This window comes from Typopeltis vanoorti, chromosome 5 (genome assembly GCF_054136105.1).
Source record: "Typopeltis vanoorti isolate ZY-2024b chromosome 5, IOZ_Tvanoo_1.0, whole genome shotgun sequence".
Lineage (NCBI taxonomy): Eukaryota > Metazoa > Arthropoda > Arachnida > Uropygi > Thelyphonidae > Typopeltis > Typopeltis vanoorti.
The window spans coordinates 79,185,077-79,205,000 of NC_143553.1; positions in this window are offsets into that span (position 1 = coordinate 79,185,077).

Below are 19,924 nucleotides of genomic sequence, written 5' to 3' on the forward strand. Positions count from 1 at the left end.
CAATGCATATTTTGAAACATTATCGAAACACTATTACATTCATTCATTCACATTCATTATATTTCAGCTTAAAATTATATAAAGCTCATACTTACCGAACGGGACTTTTTCAATTCGTTTTCCACCATCTGTACATTAATTATAAAAAAAAATTGTCAAAATGATGCCCATAATAAATAAGTGTGTTTTTGCACACTATACAAAAAATATTATAATTTTAGTGCCTTTCGTGTAGTTTTTAATTTCAACTATTCTTTCTATTTAATGTTAGGCAATTTTTGATGTTATTTATTTCTTATTTTATTGATTTATTTCTTAATTTGATTTTTAATTAAAATATACAATAAACGTGTCAGAAGAGCATATTCTTTGGATATGGACTGCCGAACTTATTAAAGAACAAAAAAAAAAAAAAAAAAAAAAAGAATCGGTTGCGTCCTACATTGTAGCGAAGTAGATCCATATCGTTAATCGCTGATGAGCTCACCCCATTAATGTTAAACTGCGTTGAATTGCTTTCAGTTGGTATGATTCTTAGATCTGTGCTTTGTGTCCTGGTATATAATTATTCTGATCTAAGAATGGCACCAATGTGTATGTTCGTAACCAAAACATGGTTTCTAACAACATTAAAGCAGGCTGTGGCATTCAGACGTCACTCCACCGGTATCAATATATTTACTTTATCTCGTATATATAATCATTAAAAACTACAACCAGCATCGTAATTATTATCACCTGGAAATATATGATACATTAGCCAGGGTTGTCGCCAGATTAAATCGCGCCCTGAGAAAAACAATTAAATATCGTCCCTGATGGATAATTAGACAAAAATATAAGAAAATCTCCAATTGCTATTTTATTTTTATTACAAGAGAAACATTAATGCAAACAATTACATCAAAATATTAATTAAAGGTTTCCTCTACGGAGATATCGCACAATAAAAATGTTTATAAGCCCTTCTAAATTTAAATTATAAGCTTGTCCGCCTCTATCGATATATTTGTTAAACCAACCAATCTTTCTTGGATCATTGCTGTTCGTAAATAATTTTTAATCAGTTTAAGATTGGAAAAACTTTTTTTCCCGCACTTGCTACGCTAATAGGAATTATTAGCGTAGTTACACCGCCTAGCGCAATATGGCTGAACAAACGCCCTTATTAAGCCCCGCCGTGAGACAGGCTGCCTCTATGCTACAAAAGTACCCTGTCGACGGTACTGACATTAGCGCATTAGTTATCTTTTTGAACAGCTGGAACTGCGTTGCGTTGAATCTTTTCCATTCCTGAAGTGTGAAATCGATGTGATAGTATTGCATCACGGTCACCTGTTGCCGTGTCGATATCCGACGCACTCTCTTTATACACATTTGCAGGCCAGTGTTGCATCGCTGCTATTTGATCGATTGTGGCTAGTCTGCATGTATCTTAGATGGGATTTGAACCCAGGTCTTTCTAAGCAAGGACATCGTGTCTCGACTTTGTCAATCTTTGAATGAGACAAATCCAAGTAACATAATTTTTTTTTTTTATTTTCTTGTCGGAAAAAGATAAAAAAGCACGTCAAAAAAATCCGAGACGAAAATCAATTTGTCTCAGAAATTTTTAATCATTCCTTATTATTATACGGGATGATTGAAAATAAATAAATATTCATAGCAGTTATATTTCGTTGCTTATTTGTTTGTATTGGGAAAAAGGCCGCTTCCCCCCCCCCCCCCCCAGTAAACATGTATTCATACTCGTAGCGAACTGTTAGGCAAAACTTCTCCACGTGCTTTAATTACAACTCGTGACGAATGCTTTTGTTCAGAACTATAAAAATAGCATTATTTTAAACTACAGCATTTATTACTCGACAAAATTACTTACCCGTTCAATATTGCGCGTTTCCAGACATTTTCTTTTCTTCTTGCAGTTATCAAGCCGTTTTTCCAGCTAAAAATTCGAACAAGATTACAAACACAACATTTCTAGAAATGCAAACAAGCAGGAAAAGTTTCTTTTATGATTTAATTGACTGAATGATTTCATGCTTTGAACAAATGAAATGAATACCTTTTCGGAGAGATTTTCTTTAACGCACTTGAAAACCTCATTATTCTTGTCTGCATTTCCTCTTCTCCTCTTCCTACACTCTGAAAATTAAAATTAACAAAAATAAAATAAACGATATCCGCGTAGTTAGCCTAGTGGCTATGCACTTCGCAACCATATGGTAAAGGAGTGTCCTGGGTTCGATTCTCGTAGCTGACGTGAGGAGCATAAGGATCTTTCTTAGACAAAGCCAAGTTCGCCAGTCTTGGGCGTGGACTGCAGGTATGTGGGATAAGCAAATAGGCTCTGTGAATACACAGGCTAGTCACCTAGCAAATGGGCTAGTCACCTTATCCCCTGGACGGGTACGACTCAGAAGAACTTAAGTAAGCTCTGTAACAGGCCAGTAGGCCTAATACGTACGAGAGAGAAGAAGAAAATAAATAATTGAAGTTTTCAGTTTTAGAACTAGTGTTATTTATGTTATCTACAATGTTATATATATATAATGATTTCATTTATTTTTTATTTATTAATATTCATGATTCAGTTGCTTTAACATATGCCACCTTATTCCTTTTTTAAAACAAACTAAAAGATAGGCGATTGAATATTTTGGAGCGAAATGCGGGTAATTTTCGGTTTTAACATGGTAGTTAGGTTCCTATAAAATCTCGTGTAGTGTGAAACCGTATTACCGGGCTAAGAACCAGTAAAAAGAACAGAGACGGGATTACGCTTCAAAATTCGTAATTTTATTTTTATAACTATCGGAAACTTAATTTTTATCAAAAATACTAATAAATGAGCCTACAATTATTATTTATGATTTATTTATTACTTGTATTATTAATTATTATTTCGAATATATTTATTAATATTTATAAAACGGTTACTTTATTTAAATTTCAACTTTTTACTACGCATGACACCTTTTCCCATTTTTAAGACGATCCGAAATGTGTATCTTTGATTCTAGTGCAGTTTGGCATGTATCTATTGATCTTCATTAGGGACCCTTCGGGTTGACGACACGATCGCGTTCCAATCGCTTTATTCAAACTGTTCGCGTTGAAAGTTGAAATTCAAATAGTTCGAATCACGTAGTCAAAACTCTCCCCTATATTTCGGAATCAACCGTATCTTAACGTACAAGGGTCCTTAGCGACTGTTTCACCACCCGAGCAAATATTCATAAAAGATCAAATCAAAATCAAAATAACCTTAAAAAAACCTTAAACGTCATGATATTCGAAGTCACAGATTTTGATGGTTCTCAAACAAGCACCAGTTACCGTGTTATGCAAGGTTTGCTGCAAATCTCGAACCGTGTTAGATCGAAATCATTCCTTAGAAATATTGTTATACATGGAATTTCCTGAATGGTATGCATCGGTTCTTTATGTGATTTAAAAGCTATTTTTACGTCTTTTTGTCAATCAAAAAAGTGCCATGTTTATTATTAACGTATTAATAATTGTTCGTTTGGGAACCATGGTAGCCTATAATGTAGTGTAAATATCTCAGAGATAATATGTTCAAAACGGTATATTTAATGCGCTTTGAAAAATGTAATTATTTTTAGCTAAGCTCGTGCTTCTAGCATGCGATATTCTTGGAAGCATTTATTTATTTTTAAATAAATTAATAAATGAAATTTATATAAACATATTAAATTTTCAGGGACTACTCTGTCAAAGGCATACATGGATGCAGAAAAACTGCTAATAAAATTTACCTGATATGGAAAGAAATGCTAAGAAAACGATAAGTAAGAGTGGTAGTACTCTGTATGCCATCAGTCTTCTGCGGAGTGAACATAAACATAAAAATAAAGACAGAAGAAGCAGAGCATCTGCAGCAGATTTATAATACTTCACCTTCCGGTGCTCGCAATCTAGCTACACTTGACTCAGCTGATATAATATTTTTGAGCGTATGAAGAGGGAAAAAAACAAGATATCGATATTGACATGCTCTGCGGTGAATGCATTTTTTTTCTTTATGAGAGAAAAGGATGTAAGCTGAGATGAAGTAACAGTAGAGAGCATTTGAACTAATACTCTTTTTTTCTTTCCCATTGAGGCTTTTCATTTGTTATATGATGCGACACTCTAAGAGGAAGGAAATCTCAAAATTATCACGTAAAGGAAAGAAGTAGGCGAATTTTTAGAGGGATGCCAAATAAAAAAAAAATACATTTCATAACAAACTTTTGATTTTTGAGAGGCAGGTTTAAAAATCAAAGCTATGTTGAATTATAACAAAATTAATTCTGTTTTTTTTTTATCTTATTATTTTTTTCTTCTATTGTTATTTTTTTTTTATAATATTAGAAATAAATTTATTTTTCCTTCGCAATTTCCAGATACATTTAACTGCAAAGTATGATAGAAATATTTGAGCATTTGGATAAACATTTGCTGTGCATATATAACCTTATTTTGTTTAATTTTTATAGTCTAACTGAGATGGTCCAATAATGGTTGAATACAGATTAAAAGAGTTTCAACAAAAGTTCTCAATGTAGAATTGAGAAAGATATAAGTACTGATTGAAAGATGAAGGAAAAGAATATGATTTCTGTTATGTGCATTTTGCGAATCGTAATTAATGACAGTAATCAAAATTAAAGTTTGCTGATGGTATAATATCAAAATAATTGTGATTATCTTTGATTATGCCATATATCCAATGACCACATTACTGTGGTTTTATTTATTCATACGCTTTTGAACTCCTAAGTTAATAATATGTTAAATGAAATCTAATATTTATAGAATTCGGTGACATCTACTGTAAGCTTAATCCTATATGGTAAACAATCTCTCTTATGATTTATTTACTTATTTATTTATTTATTTATTTATTTATCTCTCTAATGATTTATTAATTACAATTAGCTTATTTACAAAACTAAATTCCGTTTTATCTCGGTGTCTGAATATTCCAAGCCACTTCCGTATCAAACCCTGCATAGTAATATAATATATCGTAACCTGGACGCTTAGTGACATTATTCTTTCAAGGCTATAAAATAATATCTCTCTCGGAAAAAATAAAAGAAAAAACTTTCATAGCACAGTTCTGCATCGCAAGAAAATTAATGCCAAAATAAACAACAAATACCCACTTTAATCAGATATACTAATTCTGATCAAAGGAACAGCAATTGAATTGTATGCGGAAGGTAATAAACTCTACGTTGACTCTGTACGTTCGAATCCGCTAAGAAGTGGATTCGAACCAGAGATAACAAGGTACCTTAGCTTGCATTAAATTACTACTGTTCACAATATTAATTACTTTTCCTTATTAAAAAAAAAGTAAAAAAGTTAATATATTCATTCTTAAATTTCTTACGGCCGCTACGAATCTTTTCAAAAGACCACTTCCTTTAACAGTCGACAAGTAAGCTTTCTTTCGAATAACAGATTGCATCATACATCCATTTGTTTGGCGAGCTGCGCAATTCTTTCCTGGTTGGTATATAATTTTTCATTGTCATTTACATGTGAAGATATCGTGCCCAAAAAAAATACTGAATTATGTATGGTATATCATTTTAGATGATCATCAGTTAGGATATATCTCGAGATCATCATCTTGTTCAAAATAGCATTATCTTTTGTGTGAATCACGCACTAGATGTAACCTTGACCGGAAATATAAAATTGTAGATATTAAAACTAACTCAGTGGACTAATTTTTCTGCGCATTTGTACATAACTCTGTATCAACTATAGATTTTTTTTTTTAAAAAAAAAAAAAAAAGGTTCGTAAGTGGGAACCACATTAAAAAAAATAAACAGAAAAAAAAAACTATGCTACTGGGATGTGCCGCGCATATGATTGTTCCAATCGTTGCACTTCAATTTTGAATTTAAATTAAACTAATCGATCAATTGATATAAAATTGTAAAAATATAAAATTCAGAATGTAAAGAGTTTTGAAGATTCTATTTATTAGAAATTGCTGATACTGTTATCCATTTACACAAAAAGGCGCCATTAATTGCAGAAATATTCGAAATACAGTTCCAAAAGTAAATGGTAGACAAACCATGATACAAACTTCTTCGTACTTTCATGAAATCCAGTAGATGACTATTTATTTATTAAATATTTTTATGGATCAAACGGATCGAAATTTTGGCCTTTTTTTAAAAAAAATCATCCTCTGTGTGTGTGTGTGTGTGTGTGTGTGTGTGTGTGTGTGTGTGTGTGTGTGTGTGTGTGTGTGTGTGTGTGTGTGTGTGTGTGTGTGTGTGTGTGTGTGTGAATGACAGTGCACATTCAACTTTTAAAAAGAAAATGCTATTAGCGAAAAACTGATATATTATTTAAAAAAATAAAATAATAAAATAAATAAATAATGGTATAAGCATTTCTCAAATCCACTCGCTTTCAGAGTAGCTGTCAACTTGCGTGTCGAGTGTTAAACAGATGAATAGTCAAAAGTTGGCAGCTACATCTGTATCAGTACATCCAACAAATATATTTTGTTCATTATTGAAGGAATCTGTTGTGCTTGTTTGTTAGGATTACTGTTCACACATTTGATTCTTTTATTCTCACTAAAAAGCAAACCGAAAACAATACCTACAGAAATGAAATATTATTAATTTTTAAGTAATCGAAATCACAAGTGATAGCATGATCCAAGATGTCACTAGTGGTAAAGTGCGTAACTTCTGAAACATAAATTATTTGAAATTTTAAAATCACATAAAAATTAATCGTTTTAGCACCTTTTATTTCCCAAAGGAGTAGGTAGAGATCTTTTAGTTAGCCATAACTAACTTTTTAAGTCATGTTGGCAGCCACTCCTCTATCCATCGAGTCTTCACTGATAGTGAGCCTAAACAACCAACAAATGAATGCTTTTCAGGGGAGAGAGGGAGAAAAACGTTAAAGAACTGCGACCATCTCGTAGTCCTAAATCCTACCACTCGTATTATTGTCTGCAGTATGTAAAGCCATTTAATATATAATAATATGATCATTTCAATTGTGTGTGGTCAACTTCTCTTTATAACTTACAAATCATAAACCATATATCATAAATTTAATAATAGTCAATTTAATAAATTAATAATCATAATACATAGTTTGCTTGCAGAATAATAAACCTATGTGTAGATTGTGTATTTTATTTTATTTTATTGTTTTTAAACGTAACTGTTTTCTGCAACAAATGATTTCAGCAACAGGGTTTTTCATCTTGAAAGCCTACCAACTTGCCAGAAGAAAAACATTTTTCAAGGAAAAAAAATGTGCCCTATTAGCAGACATAATACTCGTTCCCTAGAGCCTTAGTTGCTTCGGTCGTAATTCAAAATCGTACCAATATTGGACGATATCATTGACACAATTAGAAAAAAAAAAAAAAATCAAAAGACAAAACGTTTCATGCTACGCATTTTCCTAAGGGCTAGTTACATAAACATAATCCTATACGATTATTTTATAATGATTTGATATATTTATTATAATCTTTACGTAATTCAGAATCAATATTTTTTTCTTTCGTTCACGCTTTCTGGCGATTCTTCAGGAATTCGAAAACTACCTTTCTTCACTAGTTTATTAGATTTTCAAATCTAGGAAGAATTGTAATCCCAAACGTACTGACAATTATAAATTATTGCTAGCGTGCAATGTTGTATTTGTCCGAAATTGCGTGCAAGCACAATTCGATGGCATGCACAAAAAAGTTAGATATATTTTTTTGTAATTATGTTCCAACTAGATGTTATTTCATACTTGTCTTCAGGTAAAGATAATTCATCGTAATCTTTGTTTCAATAATATATGACCAAATAATTTTGTTGATGTGACTGCTAAAAAATGATCAATAAAAATAAAAACATAAAATTGGTGGAGCCTTCATTTTGATTGTTCGTCACAAATGGATCTCGGATTTAATATAAATATACTTTTTTTTTCTGCGTGCGCAGAAAAAAAAAGTATATTTATTATTTACGCATTTCACATACTCTATAAATGCTGTGTACTATTAACTCGCTAAACAATTTTCGCTAAAGCAGGTAAGTAATAAGAAATATTCCTCCTATTAGTAAAGTCAAAGATTTCAATTTCTCCAAGCGTCTCCATAGTAATGCAGTAGCCAAAATTTTTCGAAATTTGCCCTTCGGTTTGAAAGATCTGGATTCGAATCCTGTATAGGATGAGATATTAGCTAAAGAACGGAAGGCCAGTTCAGTCTAATCGGAATCTACCTTCAAAGCAATACTGTTTGGAAGGTTGACTAGTATGTAATTTTAATTCTACCTTTAAAATAGTATTATTCCAGCCAATTCATAACATTACTGTATGACCAAACTTGAAGATCTGCTTATGACGAACTTGTAGTTTTTGCATAGCAAAGAATAATACAGTTCAGGAGTTATTCATTTAGACGATGCTTAGTTTGATTAAGTGGATACCGAAGTTTTTAATCAATGCATTGCTATTATTGGTATATATTTATTATTAGTATGCCGGCCTGGTTGGCCGAGTGGTTAGCATATCCGCTCTCCAGCCAAAAGGCTACGATTTCAAATTCCGCCTTGAGTAAGGATGTTTATGTTCTTCATACATACAATATATCAATATACAGTATATATACAATATATCATTTATGCATACAATATATGCACTCAATATGCACTGTCACCATAGGAGAAGTGGATCCAGCTCTTCCCCCTTTGAATGAGGGACGATATCTTCCTCAAACGTGAGAAAAGAACGGCGGCATCTAATACTCATTTATTATTGGTATATTATGCATTGTTTTTACCGATGAACAGCGGTGTGCCCTCCCACGATGAGTCCTTGGACTCTCTGTTGGTCTCCCATAATAATAATAATAATAATTGTTTTGCTTGTTTAGCAAGCTTATTTCCTCTCGTTCTAATTCCAGTTGCTTTTATCTTAAATTTACAATGTTTTTATATTTATAGATGAAGAATTGCATTTAAATTAAGTGATCATTAAGTATTTATACGGCAGTTATTTATTAACTATTGAAAACTACAAAATTATTTTATGAATGGAATAATTCTTCATAGGTTGGGAACCCTAGCAAAGTTGTGGCTAATATTTAATCAAGCTAGTATTTGACAATTAGTGTGTAAGGATGTTTTTTCTATATATCTTCAAGAATAAGGTAAAAGTTATTGACATTTCATTGAATTTTATTGACGTTTTATTCAGTTGTTCCTCCCTTCAATCTCAATGTCCTATTTTCTAACTTGTTTTCCCAGTCTTCAGCTAAATCTATCAGTGCAGGTCTAATCTGTACTAATGTCTAAGACAGGAGGTGGGGAACCCTTGGCACTCGTGCCAAATGGCACGCCAACGACTTTTTTCCAGCACGCTACCCAGGGCTCACCTTAAAAAATAATTAAATACATATCCAACATCTTTTAACTTAATAGAATACAATTTTATTAAGTAGAGCGATACCAAATAAAAATGCAATAAAGAAACAATCACTGCCAACTGTTTTAGTAATAATAAGTAATAAGAAAATGAAACCAACATCCTATTTCCAAGGAATCTATCTCAGCGATATACTGACGTACACGTTTTGTCCCGTTCAGTTGTTGCATCCTTGGCCAGACAGCCAGACGTGGCTCCTTTACCATCATTTATATATTTTTTCATGTTTTGTAAAAAAATTATCGGTTTTCTAAAGTGTGTATATATGTGGATTTGGGTTTAATTAAATCGTAGGTAATTAAAATATGGATTGGAAGAATTTATTGTCAATTAAAATGTTTAATTTATTAGATATAAATGCAAATTTTCTTTATATTGCTATAAACACGTTGATATGGATAAAAGAACGGCTAATGCATAGATACCAAAAAAAGTAGTGTATGGATGAGCAGAGTACAGGATGAAAGCAAGTGACCAGTGGTGCACCACAAGGCCCTGGGCTTGGACCATTTTTGTTTAATTTGTACATAAATGATATAGGAAATGACTTGAAGGGAGACAGTCAGTTGTTTGTTGATGATGCAAAGTTCGGTTACGCAATAATTAACCAAGCTGATGTAGAGAGCTTGCACAATTATTATTATTATTATTATTCGTTACACCTGCAAGGAGTCCGAAGACTCATCGCGGGAGGACACCCACTATGTAACACTCCGTCTCCACTACTACACCGAGCCTCTACTGCCAATCACCTACATCAACGCCATCTACTGCCCATAACCACCACCACCACAGCTAGTATTTTTGTCTGTAAATTGCGTGTGTTCTAACGAATGATTTAAATAAGCAAAATGGGCAAAATGAGCAAAAGGTGATGGATGTCACTTCAATGTGGAAAAGTGTAAAGTTATGCATTTTGGGATTAAAAATCGTTTTATTTGTGTTGTGATCAGCAGGTAGATATATGCGTGATAAGCTAGATTTTATTGTCTTGTTCTTGTAATGGAACACGTTGTGTACCACATTGATGGAACGGTACTCCAAGAGACTGGAAAGGCTAGGGACTTCGGGGGGGGGGGGCACGGACAATTCATCGAGAGGAAAATTTATCGCAGGGAAAACTCATCGAGAGGAAAAATTATCTTTGAAAAAATTCGCTGAAAGCGTTATTCGCTAGAAAATTGAAATCAGTTTGGTTTAACACGTGTTATGTAGAGGTGTGTGATATTTGATTGTAAATTGTATCTAAGAGATACCGCGAACTCCGATGTCAGTAGAGTATTGGTTTAGTTGTTGTTTTTTTACCTTCGAAAATGGCTAGAAAAATATATCGACAGGATAATCCATCAGATGTTGAAGAGATTCGACGAATGTTACTCGAGTCCGATGATGAGAAATGATAGAGTAGAATGCGAAAGTGATATTTGATAGTAAATTGTATCTGAGAGATGCCGCAAACTCCGATGTCAGTATAGTATTGGTTTAGTTTATTATTATTATTATTATTTGTTTCTTTTTTTTCAATAATTTCTAGATTGTAAGTGAAAATAAATAAACCATCATATATTATATTTGTAGTGTTTTTTTTTTTTTTTAAGTTTTATCGCATTTCAGCACCTACTAGTAATGAATGTATCTCTCGGAATTGTCCCGCGATGAACTGCCCGGACACGGTTTGCATCCCTTCTTGATGTTCCTTTAAGCCAACTTTTCACATTTTTCATTTTCATGTTCTTATTACTTATTATTATTACGTGACGTCTCCATGCAGTCAAAGACTCATCAAGGGAGGGCATCTACTCTACAATTCTCCGTCTCCACCACTCACAATGAACCGCAATTACTCCAACGCCATCTACCGTTTACAACCACCACTAGTAGTATTTTCACAGACAATGAAAAACATCCCTGCTTACGGTGAGATTCGAACCCACTGCCCTTTGGCTGGAGAGCGGATAGGTTAACCACTCGGCCAACCAGGCTGGCTATTACTAAAACTATTACTAAAACTGTTGATAGTTTTTGTTTTTTATTGCATTTTTATTTGGTATCGCTCTACTTAAAAAAATTGTACTCTATTAAGTTAAAATATACAACTCAGCGAAGATGTTGGATATGTATTTATTTATTTAATTATTGTTTAAGGTGAGCACTGGGTTGCGTGCGGAAAAAAGTCGTTGGCACGCATGCCAAGGGTTCCCCCACTCCTGGACTAGTGTGTCTGGTGTGTGTGTGTGTTATTTTTTCAAGAATTTTGGTGCTGGCGAGTAGGTTAGCTGTAGGTCTGTAGTTCTGTGTGTCATTTTGTAAGTTGATGTAATTTTCAGTTGCTTTGTAATACCAGCGTCGAATATTATGTTCACTAGTCTCAGAAGTACAGAATTAATTTGTTCAAAGTATTGAAAGGTCTGTGAGTTTTATTTTTCATCTATTCCTGGGGTAGTCTTTGGCTTTAGCTTTGAGAGAGCATCCTTTATTTGAAGTTTGGTTACGGGTGGGAAATACATGGTTCGCTGCTTGCTCTATATTAGTAGATTTGTGTTGTTGATCGTTGAAAAATTAGCTTTCTTGAGTTGTGTGATATTAAGTCGTAGTTAAATGAATCTGGCAGTTCCTTGGTTCCAACCCTGACTGAGGTTTTGTGCGATAAAATCTTGTAGTTGAGTTTTCCAGTCAGTAATTCGTTAAGTGTAACCCATGTTTGCTTCATATTGAAATTATATTCCCTCAATTTTTGGAGGAGTGGTGTCTTTTTCAGCTACAATTTTTTTGTGAGTTGATTTTGTGTTTTTCTTTTTTTATAATTTTGCACATCAGTGTTGTTGGGTGACTTTTTTTAGGATTTTCTATAAATTTCGTTTACTGTAATACTGTTTATGCCGTAATTTATTCGTGGATTATTGTCTGTTTCGCCTCTATTGTGTAGGGTTTGGTTGCTGTTATATATATATATATATATATATATATATGTGTGTGTGTGTGTGTGTGTGTGTGTAGGAGTAGGAAGTTCTCGAATAAAGCTACTGGGACATTTATATTACGTTGTCATTTCCAATTTGTATATTTTATATTTTTTTTTATAATTTGTCGGCAATGTCCTTGACTATGATAGCGGAGTTGGAATTGTGTGGTAGAGTTTTGAGGAGTGGGGGAAGAGGAGGTGGCATAGTGGAACGAAGTTGATTATTAATTTATATTTAATTACTGTGATGGGAACCCATAAGTTGATAAGCTCAATGCATGATTGTGTTAGTGAAATGTTGATATATCTTCTCTTGTTGGGGAGTTTATGGTAGGGTTTATGTTGTAGCAAGTTAGCATATCAAGACGTGTTAATCATTTACAGTAATGTCTCCTGTTAGGATGAGTCGATGTGTTTTCCCTGTTGATTAGATATGTTTCTGTTTCGTGCAGGAAGCTGCGCTGATTGTTATCTGGGGTTTTGTATATTATGTTAATTACGTATTTGAATAAGTGTTTTTCCATGCTCGAAACGAGGTTGTTTTTCCGTCGTGCTGTATTTTGTCTTCATAAACGCTCCTTAACGCTGCCTCCTCTTTTGTTTGGTTTACGTAAGGTATAGAGCTGGTAATGATTAATGTTGTATGCAGAAGCTTCTTTGTCACATATAGCAACTTCGATCACTATTAGTACATCAATGTTTGTCAAGGTGTTGTTGAGCAGTGTTATCAACGTATGCAGGTGTATCTTTATGCTCTTTTTGCAAAGGATTATGAGTTCGGATTAGTGGCAATTTTTTCTTTCTTTTTTTTCTATGGTCCTCGATTAAGAGTGTTTACTTCTTTTTGCATTTTATCTTGCATTTTCGCTCTAGAGGTTTGCAGCCGTTTCTATTGCTATCATTAATTTCAATTTTATATCGCGTACTCTTCCAGGCACCTCTTCCACTCTAATAATAATAATAATAATAATTTAAAAAACCTGCAGGTATCATCAAGTGCTCTAAAAACAATAAACAATCACAACATAATGCATCACGAAACAAGCTAAGTTGTTCTGCTCAGGATGAGATGGTTTATCCGAAATAATTCTTTTTTCTTTTTTAGACAATCAAGCACGCTGTCAAAAATGATAATAAATGCCAGACTAATACATTCCAATATTCTGATTGCAATCTGTGTAGGCAATGTGCTCACGGAATTGCAGAATTATCCAACGAATTTTACAGGTAAGTAAATGAAATTATAGAAGTCGTACACATTAATTTTAACTTATCCATATACTGTTAGATTTAAATTATTCAGATTGTTGGATACGAACTGTAATGTCATATATACAATCATTTATACGGAACAATTAACGAAATGTACGCGTTTCTAAAATATCAGAATTTCAGTCGTTTACATGTGAACTGTTGTTGAAATGCCACGGAAATGTTTAAAGAAATAAATTATTGTTTTTACAGGTAATGCTGGAACGATTGTTGTAAATCAAAGTACATACGTCGAGAAGTTTATTCCATTTTCAGATTTCGTGGATTGCATGAAGGAGGAATTTGCTATTAGCGATATCATTCTGTATCATGAAAATAGTGAGTTACTGACCTTAATATCGTATATTCCACTTATTCAAAAAAAATTACCGTGTATCGCTTCTTTCATTGGTTCAAAAAATGTGTTTTCTCATTATATGAATATCTAGAATTTTTTTAAGCTTCTTTGCGTGGGATTAGAACAAAAATATGTTTATCTTGACATCCAACATTGTAAATAGAGCAGATTTCACAGAGAGATCTATGAGAGATTACACGCCATTGGGAAGGACAACGGTAAATACATGCTGCAAATGAACTGTATACTACTCTACCAAAACTTCGTTCCTTTCTGAGTCGATCAAAACCAAAACACAACCAACTGCATTTTCCTGGTGTTTATAATGTTTTGTGCGACTGTGGTCGACCTTATTTTTGGCCAGACAGATAAATCTGTTTCACTTCGTCTTGAGGAACATAGACGTGACATCTCTTACAGTAGAGCACGAGCAAGCGCCCTTTCCAGTCATGTCCTTTTCTCGGCAAACTCTAACCTTGAAGAACAGCCACATCAAGTTGATTGGGAACGCACTACTAATTTATATATTTGCAAGGATGAATTCGAAAGAAGAATTATCGAATCAAAAGAAATAGTTCTGGACCCTTCACATTTAAACAATAATCTAAGCTACAATTTGCCTGATTCCCATAGCGCAGTAATCCAGTACTGGCGCTCTAAAATTAGCTGTCGCACACATTCAGACTCATGCCAACGGTAACACGCGGTCACCTATTCAAATATGACTGTTACTATTCTACTTTTTATTAAGCTGGAAAGTCCATGTTTTTTACTTGTTATTTTTATGTCTTATGTTTTTTATTTCTCACCTGAAGAAGTCGGAATACCGATGAAACTAGTCGTGATGTATTAAAGGTTTTTGTTATACTTTCTCGGGTTCTAGTCAGTTAAATTTATTTTTATAAATGTATACATCCCGAGTAAATCCTAATTTAAATAAATTAGGATTTATAGGTAAATATATATATATATACTAAATTAATAAGTTCCAGGCCCTATACAAAATATAACCAATTCTATTTACCTTTGAATGTTATCCGGGGAAACTCCAAACCTATCCGTCCCTTTCCTCATGCATTCGTAATCAGGCGACTGTTGATATTGACTTTTGTTGAATAATAACACAATGTAGGCATAATTACCGTAAAGGAAGAAAAGTCACAAAACAGAAAAATGTTCCTAAAAACTAACCAATTGTATTTACCTTTGAATACGATCCACTGACCGAGTGATCAGCAAATCAGCAAATCTTTCCTTTCGTTCAGCGTATTAATATTATCGTATTGCAAGTGATGGGAATTCTGTGTTTTGGGAATTCGTTACAGACCTCTTTCTCTTCAGAAACCACACGCAAACTGTCATTACAAACCCGTTTTGTATTATCACCGTCATCGGAGCTGTTTTTCCGTTTAAGGAAGGTACCAATGTACTTATCCATAGTTCAAATACCATATTTACTCAAATATAACTGTCCCTCCTATATAACTCGCACCCCTGAATTTACTTTTCGAAAAAAGAAATTAAAGTTTTGCATATACTTCCCACGTGAAAAAAGTTTAAACACGTGCATGTTGAGGGATAGTAACTGCTCCCGTGGTAATGAACACGCCCTCCACAAGAGCCACTATATTGCAGAGACAAGAAAAACAAGTACTTTTATTATGTCAATGAATAAAGTACAAACAATCTGTATAATATATTTCTCAACAAGTAGTGCAATTAGAGACGACTGGGATTAAAAACGACACTAATTAATGGATCACATGTCCCTCATACAGAAACCATGCTGTATAGACTCAAGCAAAACCATTTGGCAAACACAGTATCTAACTATAAACTATTGTAATTAATTAGGTGTGTGAGTTCGCCTGCCCAAAGCAGCTATAAAATTCAATGGAACGTGTTAAAACTAATAAATTAGTTTTAACACGTTTACAAATATATATATATATATATATATAGTGAATGTTTTTATGGTAGTTTCACATATGGAATTCGGTTGAAAAGTGTAAGCATTTCAATTCAATTGTCGGCTTGCTTTTATCTTTCGGTCGTGCGATATTTTTTTAATACCACACCAATCAACCAATCATATCTGTGTCTCAATAACCTGCCATTGCTGTCTGTTTCGCGTTAGGCATAATTATCGTAAAGGCAGAAAAGTCAGAAAAAAAGAAAACGTTCCGGGGGGGGGGCGCTAAAAAGTCCCAGCTGAATTTAACCACTGGGGTATTAGATTATATTATTACTGTTATTTCTGTTTATTTTCTCTATCTTAGATTGTTAAGAATAAAGTTTACTTTAACTAATTTACTTTAACAATTATTTTCTTTAATTTAATGATAAAGTGCTTAATAATTTAAATGAAGTATTCTCATAATGCACACAAGCTGACCTAGAAAATAAAGTGATATTCAAATGTATTTTTTTTTTAGGTAAAGTAACTTGCATTTACTAAACTCTATATGAGCCTGAATCTTTTTTTATTATTATTTATTGAAGGTTATACAAATATTATCGATACATTCCACTTCAAAGGAATGAAGACAACTATATTTTCTGACTCAAACAGTTTGAAGAAATATCTGATAACAAACGTAGTGGATTCAAGCATATATAACACGAAGTTCAAGAATATCTTTATATTTCCTGCAGATTTACAATATGCAGAAATGATTATTTCAGAAGTAAGTTGCGACTTCATTAGGTGATAACTAAATAAATATTTTATCCAAATTATTTCTGTTCTTTCTCTAAACATAAATATTGAATAATGTTATGTACGGAGGTAAAACAAAAACAGTATCCGTTTAAAATATAGATTTATTCTGCAGATGTCTGAGGGCATGATTTCTACAGCAGGAGTGCGATGGTTTCTAATGTTAGAGTATAATCCAGCTGAGGATTTATCAACGAATTCATTCTTTCAATTGAGGCGTCTTTGGGATGTGATCATTATCAGGCCAGTACAACAAGGAGCACATTCTCTTCAGGTCTGAATGGATTTGTTTTATTTATTTATTACTAGTTGACATTTAAGATATTAAATACGCTGCATCGTTTTTCATTATCTATCAATATCCACAATTTAACTCTGAAATAGTTAAGGTAAACAATTCCAAAATGTTGATATTGTGGACTGGCATGTTAAGGCTTCATTTGTTTTATTCAGAAAAGGTATACACGCTGAACTGCGAAACAAGAATTATGATCAAGTAATGTGTATTATGGCAGTGGTGTAGCTACAGCTTTTGCCGCCTGGGCGGTCCCTGAGTTTGCCACCCCTCTCAATACACACTAAACATACTAAAAAAGTCAAAACGACGTATAGCGAAATAAATTAAAACACTTTCATTTAAGGGGATAATAAATCCCTCATTATTTTAAAGCCGGATACGAAACTCGGAGATCGAAAGAGTTTCATGCCGAACAACTATCGGCGAGTCCAAGCGTAAGTCAACACCTGGGTAGTACAACACTAGGGCAACTCGAAGCACAGGTGCAGCAAGTTCCGTCACTTCCTTAATATTTTCTCATAATGTAAAACGCAGTTCCTAGGAGATGTAATGTATTACTGTTTTATATTATGAGAAGAGGTCACTACCTAGACCGGTTTCGACCTTTATTGAGGTCGAAATCAGTGAGTAGGTAGACCTGGAATACCAGGGTTTAAGTGAGCCGAACTTTACATATGCCCCTACTAACGAATTGCAAGACCGGTGTTCCCATATATTATTATTATTATTATTATTATTATTATTATTATTATTATTATTATTATTATTATTATTATTACTACTACTACGATAAAGAGACAAGAGGCTATTTTTCCGGAGGCGTAAATTAAGTTAAGGGGATAATAAATTATTTATTATCCCCTTAACTTAATTCAAGCCGCCGGAAAAATAGCCTCTTATCTCTTTATCGTAGAAATTAAAACACTGTTTATTTTTTTGAAGTAAAATTTTAATTTCAACCTTCTAAAATGTTATTTTAATTGCTTTTCTGTTAGCAAATTGGTCGATGACATTGGCGAATCAATTTTATTTAGAAAAACTCCTCTCTCACAACTGGCAACACTTACAGCAATTGTGAGGAAAATTCGCTGTAGTATTACAATAGTTGGAAATTAGTACTCAAGACTGTATTTTAGAATTAATTGCAGAAGTTCAAAAATTTTCAAAGGGCCGCCCGAGGCGGACCGTCCCCTCCACCCCCCCCCCCCCCTTCTAGCTACTTCTCTGTATTATGGGTTCTGTCTCATGATATCGTTTGCTAGCTGGCAAGGACACAGGCAGTTAGGAAGCATTTCAAAAATACTTTTTAAATTGCAATATCGGAACCTATCTATAGAGTTCGAAGAATAAATAGAGTACGAGTGAAATGGGTGTATAATCTTATTAAGCAAGAGATTCATAAGTAAAAGATAATGTGAAAAGAATATCTTGTGGATAAGGATGCTGTCAGTTAGGAAAATTATAAGGAGCAGGCCAGAAGAGTTACAGCGACTGAACGGAATGCAAAGTCTGAGTAGGAATACAAACTGGCTGTGCAAGCTAGCAAGAGACAATCCAATAGAAGTGCTGCAAGAAAAGGAAAGAATGAGTATGAAAGAATAACTCTGCTGAATATAGATGTTATGCATGTAACAAATGCAGAAGAGATTGTTCCGCAAGATATTAGCAATGCCCATTTTGCTGAAAGCTACCAACCTGGTGTACGCAATATTGAGTTCACTGCTATCTCTTCAGCGGAAGAAACTCCCTCGTACGAGAACGAGGTATTAGAGTTGTTGCACAAACGAGATAAGGATTCGGCAATAGAGACCGATGGGTCTCTGTGACAAATTATTCGAAATCCTTCTCTCCGCACGAACAAATTCACTCTTCCAAGATCCCACTTTCCCATTTTTTTAAAATATGTTCCAATAAGTCAATAGGAGTTATATAAAGTGATTACTAATGTGGTGTCTGTTTTTTTTTAAAAAAAAAACAGATTTTGTTAAGAAAGTTAATATTTATTAACTCAAAATATTATATTTTGTCCATTCTGTCTACAGCTATTCGCCAGCTTGCAAAATATACTCGCCACAGGCGAGTGTATTTATTTAGCTCCATATAAACATATGACGTAAGCTATCTCTAAAAATACTTTTGACCCTTTCCAGAAAAGAGTAATTCAGCTCAGCTTTCTTACAGATTCACTTCAACCTCTATCTCACAGATGCAGTATTTCAGCTCTGTCTATTCTACAAGTAATTCGACCATCGTTGCTCCATTGAACTGGCAACTGTCATTCCTCCACTTTCTGTAGCACTGTTAATTCAACAGCAGTAGCTGCCCAGCATCCCTTTACAGCAACTGCAAACAAATACTGAACCTGCTTCTCCTCTTCCTCTTTTATTCCGTCCACCTCTGTCCTCTGGAATAGCCTTCCTCAAGAGGTATTTCTAAACAGATATAACTGCAACTCTTAAAAAAAAAAAAAAAAAAAAAAAAAAGAAAGAAAGAAAAGAAAAGAAAAGTTAATACTATCTGACTGCTCACCTCAGACAAGCCGCTGATATGATTATAGGTACTTCGAACTGTTGTATGTGTGGAATGTAAATATACAGGGCTCTCAGCAAACTGTGAAAAACTTGACTCGCTACTCGAAAAGTGTATTGGCCGAAGACGAGTATACATAATAATACGAACAATAAAAATAACATGAAATGCCACTTCTCAATTGCACATTCTGGTTCAAACGATTGATGGTCCGTTGCAGGATATCGTCATAAGATTCCCAACTTTGAAGCGGAGTTTATTCTTAGATTTTATTATGTTCATTATACTAAAATCCCTTTTGCAAGATGCCGTGGAGG